Raw genomic sequence first — 14,937 nt, 5'->3', positions numbered from 1 at the left:
TGCCAATGAAATGTTCCAGTCTCTGCAATAGGATCTGATGGTCAATGGTATCAAATGCAGCACTAAGATCTAATAAAACCAGTACAGAGACAAGTCCTTTGTCTGATGCAATCAGGAGGTCGTTAGTAATTTTCACCAGTGCTGTCTCTGTTCTATGATGAGCTCTAAATCCTGACTGAAAATCCTCAAATAAACTATTGCTCTGTAGAAAGTCACACAGCTGTTTAGCAACTGCTTTCTCCAGAACCTTAGAGAGAAATGGAAGGTTAGATATAGGTCTATAGTTAGCTAAAACATCCGGATCAATTTTGGGCTTTTTCAGAAGAGGTTTAATTACAGCTACTTTAAAGTACTGTGGTACATAGCCTGTTGATAAAAATAGATTGATCATATCTAGTATAGAAGTGCTGACTAAGGGTAAAACATCTTTAAGCAACCTAGTTGGGATGGGGTCTAAGAGGGAGGTTGATGGTTTAGATGAAGAAATTATTGAAGCTAGTTGGTAAAGATTGAGGGAAGCAAAACAGTGTAAACATATATCTGGTTCTACAGCTGTTTCTAATGTTCCTGAGTTAAAAGATAAGTTGGTGCCAGTTGAAGGCAGGTCTTGGTGAATTTTGTCTCTAATAGCTAGAATTTTATCATTAAAGGGGGGGGGGGGGGGGGGGGGGGGGGGGGGGTTAAGGAATATGTATTCTTACTCAGATAGTTTACTTTGCATCTCGCTCAATGATTAAGGTGGCTCATGGGTGGGGTGGGGCCTGGAGGGGTGGAGGAGTGATGTGACACTAAAGATGGCTCCAGGCCCTAATGACTATTCAAATGCACCATAGGATGGCCCAGAGGCTAACTGATCCTGCTCAGCTTCAGTACAGCGGCCTTCGGCTGCTTTAACTTGGCAAATTTTTTTGTCAAATTTAGTGTGTAATTAGGTAGAAGTAAGATATTTGGGGTAGTTTAATGTTACTTTTCTACAAGGCAGAACACTGTGCGAACACTCAGAAAACACGTGAACTTGCCTCATTTAGATAGTGTTGGATGAGAAACATTACTGTAGCCTTTGTACATTTAGAACAGCAGTGCTTCAACTCAGTGTGACAAATTGTTGCTGAATTGCATGATGGTATATTGAGGCCGCTGTCCGTAAAAAACTTAACTTGCTTCAATAACTTCTTGATTTAGTTTGGGTTTTTTTTCTGTGGGAAAGATCTCCCAGCCTGACATTTATATATCAATGTGTGGTGCATTGTTTCTGTCTATATGTAAGTGCTGCCATGAGAGATATTCAGGTTAGTTTGACGTTGTTTTGTTGTAGGGATGTGCCCATTATAAAATTTTGATTGTGGTTGATTATCATAATAAAACAGTGTTTCATCCGGAATGAGCCTCCTGCTGCCTGTGCAGCTTTGTGCTTACTCTTGCTTCAAATGTTTCATAAAGCATCAGTGACAGCAGCCTTATCTCACTCTGTCAGAACAACAATTTGTGACTTCTGAGGAAGCCATCCACATAGTGAAACCAGTGTAAGTTTATGTCTTTTGTTGTCCTCCCTTGTTCCTTGTGATTGATATTTATAAAACATAAAATCGAAGAAGAAGAATTTGTTTTTATAAATTTGGCAGAACATAGTGTCTTCATGTAGGACTCCATCTCTAATACTAAGAAGCTGATGAGAAAATAAGTTTTAAGGGTCGTTAAAAAAGTTACCCCACCTGTTCCAATCTGGTCAGATTGCTGGCTTTAATGTAAAGGTGAGCTTTTTCAGACATGAAACCAGCATGTTCAATTGACATCCGCACAGTGCAATGGTTCAACATTAATGGATGAGTAAATTACTTTATGTTACCATGTAAGGACACATAATTATAATGGTTCATGAGTATGTAAAATCTCATTTGAGGGCTTATTAAACGAATGAGTTATTATTATTTAAAGACCAGTGAAAGAGTGAGTATATAACCTAACCCTAACACATAAGGCTGCACTAGACCAAAAAGTGCAGAAAACACTCATGGAAAGTGTCTTAAATACTCTTAATTATAGACCTGATTCCTTTCTACGGTGTCTGCAGTGGCCCAAACTGTGCGGTGGTGTGTTTTTAGCATTTGATGTGAAAATAAGTGAAGCTTGTATACCTGAGCGTGAGAGGCTGTAAGGCTCTCCTCAAGGAGCCCTGTTCAGCAACACACTCACACACACACACACACACACACACACACACACACACACACGCAAAGTCCAGAGCCAGCAGACATAGTAGCACTCATTCATCCTCTGGCAGCAGCCGTCTCCCCCCTTTCTCCCCCCCCACCACTGGCCTTAAATCCTTCCCCCTGCTTTTTGCATCCCTCCACCCTCCTCCTTCTCCTCTTCATCATTCCCCTCCTCAGACCACGTCCATTTTGGGGTTTGGGAAGGTAGAAAAACAGTCTGAACAGACTGGATGGATACATCCATAACACAACTTGGCCATTAAAGACACCAGCATGCGCCAAGCCATATTAGCCTGTGTCCACCAGCGATCTGTCGCCACAGTCCGGCCTTGTTTTTCTTGGTTTTCAGTGGAAAGGACACACTGCTACACTGCACACAACACTGCTAAAGACAGCATGTGTTTCTAATGGTGATTCAGGGCATCATCTGTCTGGATCTTGAGGACTGATTCAACCTGCTGATGTGTCCTTGAGCAAGACGCTGAATCCTGTCCATCTCCAGCAGCGGTGTTTAGTAGCTGTGACTGACCTCTGATTTCCCTGAGGAAGTTTAGGAAACAAAATAAGGAAGGAATTTCCCCACAGAGAGAAAGTTTGGCGCTGAGAAAGATGGTCTTCAGCTGTAGTTCAGTAGACGTCACTGCTAAGCCATCAAATTATACAAGTCTGTGTATCACATGACATTCACATTCCATTAAAAGCGATTAAATGAATGTTGATTTCATTTTTGTCTATAGACAATACAAGACTCAACTCCAGGTTTGTAGTAAACCTGTATTAACTCTGAAGTAGTTTACTGTATGCTACAGTATATTTACCCTGTAATGGGAATTTCCCAGATGGCCAGTAACAGGTTTGTGTTAAACCAGGCCAGGAGCCAGTTTAGGTAACATGTGGGCTCTTCCACAGAAACAACAGAAACAGTAAAGGGGGTATTCTTCTCTCTGTCTCTTGTGTGTGGCTGTTAACTTTAACCCTCTGACCATCATGGCAGCACAATAGGTGCTAGAGTGCCACTAATCTGCCCCAGCTGGGTGCTGCAGTAGCCTCTTAGTTAATATGTGTGTGTTGCTGTTAATTGGTCCTGGCCAGGGGGTCTCTGATTGGAGGCGGTGGAAAAACAAGTCAGCTGCAGTAAAAGGTCAGTGAAAGGGACCTTCAGATTCCTCTATAACATGTCAGTCAGTGGAGGCGTGCGTGTGTGTGTGTGTGTGTGTGTCTTCAAACACACAGATCATTCACATATATTAATCTGTGAACACATTATGGGTCCACAGTTTCTAAAACTTTTCCTAAAAAGTTATGAATTATGGATTTTAGAAAAAATACTGTAGATGTAGTATTCAGAATGTGCATTATCTAATTGAGTAATTAAAATAATTTGCTGTTGTAAACTATAGTCTTTTGTCAGCATTCAGTTCAACATCTAAATGAAATGTTTTCAATAATACATGAATAATGAATTAATATATAATGTAAATGAAAAGTGCTTAGGAATTTAACAAAATCCTAACAAAAATAACAAATTTCCCCTATAAATAGTACCAAAAGTCATACAGATATCCCAGGAAATTATAAAAAAACCCTGATCCATAAAATAAATATCTTAAATAAATAATAAATAATATATTTTTGTCTTGTCATTTAAAAACAACAATTTAGTTGATTTGAAAATTTTCAAAAGGAGTTTTCATTTCCTAAAAGAGCAAGCCGTTAGGCTTCAATAGAAAACCAGTACAAACTATATCGAAATAAAAAAAGATTTTTAAAGATTCAATGTGCTTGAAAGAAACTGCTAAAGAAACATTAACTGCTAAAAATTTCTTTTATAAGAGTCATAAAGGTGTGAGTTAAAATTAACCAATCAAACATCTGTAAATGCCCAGACAAGGTCTCAAAATTCCCAAATTACCTGTAAACTTATGTCCTTTGCTCGACAGGTGCAAAGTCCTTGTATACCTGTGTAGATATACAAGACATTTACGTTTAATTCACCACTTTTTGTGTCGTGTTAATGTTGTAAGTGTCCTGTTAACTGGAGTAGCACTGATATTAATGTTCATATTAATGTGCTTTTTATACATTCTTACAGGTGCTTTTTCTCTACAACCACTGTGTTGTGAACAGTGGACATTTTGTGGTTGATAAATTTGTGAATTGATTTGAACGCCAACAGCAGTTGTTAAGGGAGGGGAGAATCAGTCACTTTCTCCGTCCAAATTTTCCCAGCTGGTCGGTGGGTTCAATCCTGCTCCTCTAATTTCTCGGCTACATTTGCCTCCACAGCTTCTACAAGCCACGCCCTAGCTGTTATATTGCCCCTACTTACATGTGTGTGTGTGTCCAGCTGTACACACACACAGCTAATGAACTCTAAGTGCCTGGCTGCTGTTGTCACGGTGGTGCGACTGTCTCAGTGCCATCAGTCAAAGGCCACAAAACAGCCTGATTTTAGCTAATTCTGCTCTGAAGCAGAGAACAGAAGAGAACAGATTCAAAGAAGAAGTAAAAAATTAGAAACAAAACAACTAAATAAAACCGGAGTCACAGTTTCCGAGGCCAACGAATCTCTTACTGAATCCTAGTTCACCCAGCTCCAGCCGCAGATTTAACCCTGATGTTCTGTTCGGGCTCTTTAACGAGTCAAAAAACAGGGTTAACATGTGTTTTATCGGTTTGATACTTCATGAATTGACTGCAGACATGACTAATGACAAAAACTATCCATTACTTCTTTCTTTCTTTCTTAGAGACCCAGGCTAACAAACATTATGAAACACCCCCTGTTATCAAATCAAAATGATAGATTTAACTAGTTTTTTCTCAATATTGTCAGCTGGCTGGGGTGTCAAGAAGGTGGGAATCACAATTTCTTTTTCAATTGTCAGCCCTGCATTGTTTATTCCAAGCCTGCAAAGATGAGCTAATGGTTGTTAAAAATCAGTTTCTCTGCTGATAAATAACAGACTAACACACAGGAGACAGATGAACAGAGAGACAGATAGGTAGATAGGTAGAATTTAAATACACCCAAACTTAGAATATACAGGCAAGCAGTCACATATACCTAAACACACACATCTACTCAAACACAAAGATATGCACGCAGATAAATGCACACACTTAAGCATCCATAGCAGGAAACCAGTAATAGGTGGGGTGCCTTTAACGTGCACACCTGTGATGACTGATAAGATAACTGCAGCACCTAATGAGTGTGTGTGATGATCATACCTGTGTGTACTCTGTCAAGCACCTGTATACTGTATAATATATTGGTTTATGTGTTTTTGTTGTGTCTGTACCTGAAAAGTCATATTTCTTTTGTTCAAACTGCACTGTCGGCCTCTGAGCCATCACACTTACAGGAGCTCATTGCACTTCCACTGTATGTATTAAACAAATGAAAAGCCACCAAAGCAAATTTGATTTTCAGCTCGTAAGATATTAAACAATCAGAGATTTTCTGTGCTGTAAACAAATATTAATTCTCTGATTCGCAGCAAATATTTGCAGCAAATAATCAGTGTCATGAGGATATTTACCAAGTCATGGCAGTCTTCCTCGCCACTCTGCTGCTTCCTCGCACACAGATCAAATCGAAGGCCAGTTTTATTTATATTTGGTTTACTTGAGTAGACAAATGGAAGTGTTTGTCTCTGGAAAAGTTGTGTGTCAATTTTGGGAATCATTAGGGGTTAATGTTTGCCCTAAAGCCACATCAGAGGGGCACTGGAGCTGCTTATGGACAATTAATGTTAGTAAAAGAACTTTATAAAAGACTATGTGAATATTCTTGCTGTGTTAAGAAAAAGAAGAGATGAAACACCAATGTATATAATATAATTCAGGTGTTTTACTTAAATAAACCTTTCTCTCTCTAAAACATTTTTACCACCAAATTAATTTCCTTGGAAAGTTCCTTGAACAAAAATATGTTTACGATAGTAATTGTATTTTGATTTCATAGTTGACAGAGTAGAGATATTGGGAAATACAGAGAGAGAGGATGGCATGACATGCAAAAATATTTGGAAATGAGCCCAAGTTGCTGCAGTCATTGTATGTTCCTAAACCATCAAGCTGCCAGGCAGCCCCTGATTTATCTAGTTTTTTTATTTATCAGAAGGGAAGAATAAACATCAAAACCTGCATATCAAAAATACTGTTAAACGTTTGTCATGCATATGACTAGTTGGATGCACAGCAGTCAGAAATGGCAGCTGTCAATGTAAATATTTGTCAGTGTAAGTAGAGCTCAAATATATTGCGGTTACATATTAGCCGTCAGTAAATTTTCAAAATATAATAACAAATGAAATCAATACATTTGATGTCGTGTGTGGTTTTTGCCCTTGAAAATCAAAAATGTTAAATAACATAATTGTTATTATATATTTTTTATTCAATATATATCTAAAATCTACACAAAATAGTCTTAACTGATCTACTTTAGTGAATGAGTGTGAATAGGCCTGTTATCTCATTTATACTGAAAATAGTTGTCACATCACAAAAAAAATCACTAGGGAGGGTATCAATGGTCTGACTTCATCTCTCTTATTGTCTTATCTCTTTGCCCTTTACTTAAACCCTTATTTAAATTGAGCTTTTTGGCAACAAACTGTTGTTGCCAAAAAAATTGTTTCAAACTTTAGACTTCCCCTCCTGTTGCTTGTTTCTTTTTCTCTTCATCTGAAACTGTTTTTGTAGACCAGGGTAGGCTGGCAAGCTTCTAAATATCACAGAAAAAGCTGGCAGGACCTCGAACAGATGAAATGCAATTTTTAGACAACTTAGTGTTTCATGTGTGTTTCTTTGATACAGGGATAGAAAAACAAACGTGAAAATTGAACAAATAAAGTAAAATCTCACTTGAGGAATAAATTAGAGTCGGACTCGGCCAAATTGATTTCAAGCTGAGAATCAAAGTCCTGGTTCTCAACCAGTCGGCCACAAACCTCCAGTGCAAAGTCAGGTTTAGATGTCGGAGCAGAGCCAGATTAAACAGAGCAGTCTGACACATCGCTCCATCAGATTCAGTTTGGAATTGGCAAAGGATGGACACCCTGTCTTCATCCATCTGTGAGCCAGAGACAAACACAGCCTCTGACATGCTCAGTGTGTCTTTATGTGTCTTTATGTGAATGTGCACACATGTGTATTTGTATGTCTCAATGTCTGTGATTTACAAGGCAGCAGACAGTAGTGGCTGTCATGTCAATTCAAGAAGTGTTGTCTTAAAGTCTAGCCAGTAGCACACACACGCACGCACACGCACACGCACACATGCACGCACACTGTGTGTTTGACCCGACACATGCTCTCCAGATGTTGGTGAACATTCCTGAAGGTCTCATCACACTTGTGGACATTTTATGTCTCTTCACACCATCCTGACACTGTCACAGTCCAGATCTTGAATTGTTCAGATTGAAAGCAGCTATGAGGACAGTCTGTACAATACACTCTGCTTCAGGACTGAAACACTAGCCAATAACTGTTAGATGCCTTGCCTAAAAGCATTACAATTGTTGCTGGATATGATATCTGGAAGCTTGCTCTCACTCACAACGCATCAAATACGACCACGTCATACTTCAGACTATGATGCTGTAGGCACCCTTTAGCGTCATTTCTGGCCGTGGCCGTCTAACGGAAGCCAGCAAGGCTGTGCAGCCTCACTCGCTGACACCTTAAGAGATGCACTGGTGACTTATGCTAGTGCCCATGGGTTTTAGCCTCCTCAACAGCACGTCCACCTCCCATACCTGAGGTCACCGGTTCAAGTCAGGACTATGCAGTACAACTCGGTGCCGGTCACACTAGCACAGTGTTTTCATGTGCTATTGAAGTCAGCTTATGTAGTATAAAGAGCGAGAAGTAGGGAGGAGGTCATAGTGGTTGGATGGATGTGGGTGGAACACAGGACTTTCAGCCGGGAGACCGCTGTTCGTTTCCCATGTGAAACCAAAAGTCAACGTTGACTTATTTTTAAGTTACGTATATAACTCACTTTATGTAACTTAAAGGTTCAGTGTGTAAGTTTTAGTGGCATCTAGTCTATTTGTCCAAATTTCTCTTCTTTTCTTACTTCTAATAAACCAGTCTACTACTATTACACTTAACTGTTACTTCTTCTTCTTTGTACATATTCAACATAGTGACGAAACACACTCTGTACAGCCATTTGTCCGTTTGGGCTACTGTAGAAACATGGAGGCACAACATGGCGACGTCCATTCAAGAGGACCCGTATAAGTAGATAGAAATGACTCATTCTAAGGTAACAACGGTTTATTATGTAAAGTCTTTATACACCACTGAAAACATAGGTATGGATATTATATTGAATTTCTGTCCATAGATCCTCCTAAATATTACACACTGAACCTTTACAGGGTTAGGATTACGCTTATTTAAGTAATTAAGTAAGTAATTAAGTAATAATTACCTAACTAATGTACTTATTTTAACCCAAACAATGATATTTTCCTAAACCTAACCTAAAGTAGTCTTGGTGCCTTAACCTACAAAACTGTAACTGTTTCACAGCGTTAGCTTTATTTTGACAATCTAACTGGACATAACATATCATATCATTGCTAACTTGAGTGCGGAGCCATGCACATACAAACTGATGCTAAGGGATACCGTAATCATAATTGAAGTATACTGTACACTGGTCAAGCTGCAGTATTTGACTTGAGCTGGAAGTGAGAACATGTTTAATCTGGGGGTAATCAAACACTCCCAACTGCTACCACCTTTCCCAAAGGTCCATATGAGCCGGAAATGCAAAAGGTAGAAACAAAATGTTACTAATTTTACATGGTGAATATTCTGACTGATTTCACACTGATGTCAAACTAATGTTTTGGTCTCAACACATACACCATGTCATTTGTGCAAAATTGTGCAATCTGTGTTAATTTGCAAATGGACTAACTCTACAGAAATTAGCTGTAAACTATGTAGCAACGGACAATCGTGTGTGTTTGTTTAGTTCAGAACTCACCAGTTTAACACAGCATCTCCCCTACCTGCTGCTGTTTGATTATCAGGTGACAGAGACTCGACGTCATACCTGCCGCTTCATATGCATCTCATTTAATTGTCATCTCATCTTCGTTAAGTCAGTCAAACATGTCTCATCCTCTCCTGTGAAGTCCAGCTTCACATTCATATCAATACAATACATGCAAGGCCTAGCTCAAGGGTGCCTCAGTAGTGTAACCTTGACACAGTGATTATGGTTAGTTTGCATATTGAAGTGGACCTGTGTGATATCCCACAGGTATAGGAAATGAAGGTGATTTTGTGGATCAACAAGTCGTGTAGGGGTTTCCCCTACATCGCCGCTCACCAAGCTCAGCGCCCGACATCATAAAATCAAACCTGAGGCTCTCCACAGACACACAAAGAGTAGAAAGCAGTACAAAGTCCTGAGGATATTGTACCTCACACCTCCTCCACTGCATATCCAAACATCCTGAAATTATAGAGGAGAAGCAGGAGTCAGACCTGTAACACAGCCACTATATTAACCTCTGATATGACAGATAGATTCTTATCACTGGAGGCTTGGTGTAAGCAGACACCACACCAAACAATGCTGTAATACTTTTCAAAACCTCATGACTTTTATTTTGAAATTCACAGTGTATCGTGTAACAGAGTGGAAGCCCAGCAGGTGCTCTGTGTGTAATCGTAATAGAGACAATGTTACTCACTGAAATTAGGATAAGATAAGGTGAAACTTTACGGTCCTTGAAAGGAAACTGTGTCAGAGCAAACAGACACATGATGCAGCAAAGCAAAAAATCCACATTAATCATGAATCATAACAGGAAGAAGAAACAGAGCAGGAAATATTATAAAAAAATACATCAAGAATTTAGAAATGGAAGCATCATATAAGCATCACTTAATTACTCAAGATGGATATGCAAGAAAAACAAATTAATTTCTGAATTTCTTCAGTGCATTTTTAACTGTTTTATGAATTTGTAATAAAACATTAACATTCGCACACAGCTGATTTTTGCTACAAAGCACATAACAAAGGTCAAGGAAAGAGCATCATCTGAGCCAGTGACTCTGGGATGAGAACCACCAACCTTTTCCAGATACCTGCCCCCCTGACCTTTAACCTGCTGTTATTGCCACTTAGTTCGTGAGAGGAGAGTCCGCCTGCTGTCATTTTTTCCCCTTGCCATGCATCTGTTGCGTCCCTGAGTCGATGGTCCTGTTTTGATCGATACTGCAACCCCCCCCCCCGCCACACACACACACACCCCATCAGGTTAAATGCAATCAGCCGCCTCCTCTGTGTTCATCTCTCAGGCCAGCAGTTTTATCTCGGGCCTCTTTGCAACACCCACGGCCGACAGAGCAAAGTCCAACAGCTTATCTGTGCCTCTGCTGGCCAGTGGCGCTCAGTCTGTCTGTCTGTCTGAACGACATACTAAATGACTGTCTCTCTCTTCTTTACTAGCTGCAGCTCTACTTGACTGAATGTCCCTCGTCTTTTTTTAAATTTATGTACAGCTTTTTGTCCATGTGACTGCCTGTCTGCCCCATCAAACTCTCTCTCCATCTTTATTAGCTACTTTACAACTTGATCTCATACAGACTCTCTGACTGTCTCACTCATTGAATTGCTGCATTTTAAATTATAGTTATAATTCCATTATTGAGCTGCACTCTACCTGTTACAGGTGCCGTACAAATAATTCAACATTATGATTATAAGTGAAATATTCATTAATATTTTCCTACCAAATGAAAAATCAAAATTTCTGAGCCCATGGTGATAACTTTGAATTTTGCAAATTCTCATATTTGAGAGGCTGGAAGCAGAAGTGTTTGGTATTTTTGTTTAAAAAATGACAAAAATCATTCATTTCCATTCATTGACTTCATTGATCATTTAAAATTGCCTGGATTAGTCTTCACTGTTCACATTGAAATCCTGCTTATTTGAAAATCTTTCATACAGTTTTGGACTAATAATTATTAATCATTATTAATCTCTTTGTCGTTTTCTTTACGAGCTGCAGCTTTTACCTGGCTTAATGTTAACTGCCAAACTTTCTCTCAACCTCCCTAAAGCTACATCTGACTGTTTACTGAATGTCATACTGACTGCTTTTCTGACTGTATCAGTTAATGAATTGCAGTATTTTATATATATGTTATATATGTAGAAGTCCTTTATGTATAACACACTTTTTTGGCTCTGAAAACGACAAATTTGCTGTGAGATCAGGCTCAGATGTAGACTGACAGTCTTACAACCTAACAAACTGATCTGTCTGTCTGTCTGTCATCTAACCCATATATTTTTCCAAAGGGAGAGTATAGCCTGAGGGCTGAACTGTAAGTGCTCCCTTCTTTCTATCACTCTCTCTCCTTTCATTCCCTCCCTCTCCTCAGGCAATAACAAGTGTAAACAGTAGATCCACCTAACAGGATCCAGGATGCACAGCCTCATTTGCATTGCACATCTTGAAAACACGCACCACCCATTTATCTTCTTTCTTTCTTTCTTTCTTTCTTTCTTTCTTTCTTTGTTTCACGCTCCTGGATTTGCTGTCACCAGCAGTACAGCCCGAGGGCAATTTCAGCAAGTGTTCAACAGGGGGAAGTGAGAAACTTTTGCACCTCAGGAGACAAATATTGTTTGTACGGAATATGACCGCAGCATCACCCCCACACAGGTCTGAAAGCCACTTTGAATCTCTTTAAAGCTTCTTTCAGACCTTCACAACCAACAATTATGTGACACAAAGTAATTCCGTGTTTCATAAGCCATGGGAAGCCTTTCCCACAAAAACTGTTTGCTGTCACTTCACACCTTCATCTGTCATCTGATGACATGAGAGGAAACTCATTACAAAAATAGTTAGAACTCTGTGCTGTATAAAAGCCAAATCAACTTAAGGTCTTCTTAAATTGGTAGAATTACATGAGTGATTGAATACGGATTACTGAACCTGAGAAAATAAATTCAGTAAATGTAAGCCAAGTGAATCATATTGACAGTGAACAGCCATTACAGCTAAGAGAAGCCAGTACTGCAGCCAGAATGCTCAGGGATTTTGGACAATTCTGCGCCTCACGATTTACGGCCAATGCCAATGCTGCTATTGCATGTAAATAACATGCGCTTTATGTAATGAACTGGAAAATCTTTTCTTGCATATGCAAAAAATTGGGGTTCACATCCTGTCACAGACCTTTTTTAAACAACTTCTTTCCTTAAACTTCACCAAATGTTTTTGTTGCCTAATACTAACCATATATTAAACATAGTTGATTTGCTATTACTACACATGGTTGCCTTGTGCAGATATCATAGAAAGAGAACATTTTTAAAACGTTACCATTAGATTTACAATAAAACTTTGTCACTGAATGTAATCCGAGGATGTCAATTTGCAGAATCATCCAGTATTGATGTTCTTAACTGGTGATAAGGTTAAGAACTGAGACATGAGACATTGTGGCTGCTTCCCTTGAGCTAATCAAAAACAACAGCGGGACTGATGTGGATGCTAATCTTCTTCATGGTGAACATTGTATTATTGTTATCATGGAAAAAAAAACTGAGACTTATCTAGAAAATGCAGAACCAGAGCAGACAGAAGAAGATTCTTGGTGTGTCGTTCTGGAGGGCGACGTATTTTGTCTGCCAGACTTTACTATACTGCACTGGCATTACAGTATGTTCATGTCCTGTGTTCAGCTCTTAGACATATCCTGACTCTTTCAGACCTCTTGTCCGCTCTCTCCTGGACAACCTGGTTTTCTTCTGCCCCAGAGTCTGTAGCAAATCTTAAACAGTCTGTAAAATAGTCTCCCGCCACTAAACACTATTCTAGCCATTCCAGCCATGATGTGTGTGTCAGGTAACGTTAAATGACTTGCCCATGGATATTCAGCTTACTTTCTAGTGCAGAGATATGTTGTTATGTACTGTTGTTGTGATGTTAGCTATAGTAGCAGAAGAGTTGTGAGTTTTGCTGTCTAGATCTGGTGTGTTGGCTCTGGGACTGTCTCGCCGTCTCTGCATGTTAGCTTTGTAGCAGCAACTGCAGCAACAGTTTGCTAAACTACATCTTAGCTCACGTTAGTTACATTACTTGCTGTGTTGTTGTTCGCTCTATATCATGGCATTTGACATGGTATTGGATTTCTCCAGAATCGCATACTAATACCCACCTTTAAATCTCTACATTTAAGAAAAACACGAGTGATTCCTGCACAAAACAGTCACGACAATGTGTGAATATGACACAAATCCCAGAAACTTTAAACAAAATGATATCTTCAGCTGAGGTTATTAGGGCCATTTGTGAGAGGAGATTAATTTATTGTGACATCCAGACTGTTATCAGGAGCTGGTATCTATTTTCTAAGAGTCTCGCATTTGGAAACTGGGTCAGCTGAGGGTTACAGATTACATCCAAAAGGTTACAAATGTAAGGGTCACACTTAAGCTTTTCCCCCTTTGTTGCTGAAATTGTTCCACTCTAACTGCTGCATTGTTGCTCCTTCAAAACGCCAAGCCACAGTATGTTATCTGTGGATAGACTCTAATCTCTTCATGAGAAGCCAGGACTGAATGTGACCACTATCAGCGTGGTCACCTGATTACTGTGAGGGGACGTATCAGAGTGACATTTTAGAGTCAGCCAGGTTAGTCATACCTGGAGCAGTCTGGTGTGTGCGTGTGTGTGTGTGTGTGTCCGTATGTCTAACTGTGTCTTTGTAGCTGTGGAGACCATATCAGGCGGGTGCTCGCCTATCTTATCAAACAAACTGCTCTGATGGGACTATTGTGTATGCAAGGTGAGGAACTGCCTTAGATTCCCACTCAGAGTATAGACCAGTGACCATTTCTTTCAGGTGTGTGTGTGTCTGCGTGTGTGTATGTGTTGTGTTCTTTCAGAGGCCCATGTATTGATGTCGTATCATAAAAACTGTGAAATCATTAAAAGTACCATTGTGTGTTCTTTAGCACCGTGAATTATTGATCGAAACAGAAGTTAAACAGCGAGGCTAACATGTTTTGTGTATGTGTGTGTGCTTGTGAGTTTGTGTGTTGCTGCAGCCTATATGTTTGAAGCTTCTGGGCTCATGGTTGCAGGGCTTGACGTGACAGAGAAGAAAAGGCTGCGACAAATACGTGACACAGAGCTGGGTTGAGCAACTGCCAACAGACATGCAGACAGGCAGGTAGACAGGAGGCCTGGGGAGCAGGAGGCCCTGGAAGGGTGACTGCAGGAGCCAAGATCAATAAATTTACTTTGTATTTTCCTGCAAATGTAAAGGAACCGTCACTATGTCACTTTAATGTCAGTATGTGAACTGCACAGAATGTTTTCATCTTATTTTATCGTCATAGTTTGCAACATTATCATGTGCATAAATTCTACATCTTATTCTCTTGATTTTATACAATAGTTATTCTGCAGGTTTCCATACTTTAAGTGCTTTTTAGTTGCTCTTTCAAACTCTTCTGACATGTACATGAAGTAATGTATTTCGTGTTTACAGTTAGTTTTGGGATAAAACAGAAGGACCTGATTGGACAGGTGAGGCCGAGCTGCCGAGGCCGAGCAGAAGCAGTAAAGATTAAAGTGAAAAATATTCTGCTTGTACTTTTTCCCTGTTTTTGTATTGTTGACTTGCTGATAGTTTTTCTAGTGCAGGGTCA

Source organism: Micropterus dolomieu, linkage group LG17, assembly GCF_021292245.1.
Source record: "Micropterus dolomieu isolate WLL.071019.BEF.003 ecotype Adirondacks linkage group LG17, ASM2129224v1, whole genome shotgun sequence".
Classification (NCBI taxonomy): Eukaryota; Metazoa; Chordata; class Actinopteri; order Centrarchiformes; family Centrarchidae; genus Micropterus; species Micropterus dolomieu.
Note: the sequence above shows the minus strand (reverse complement) of the source record.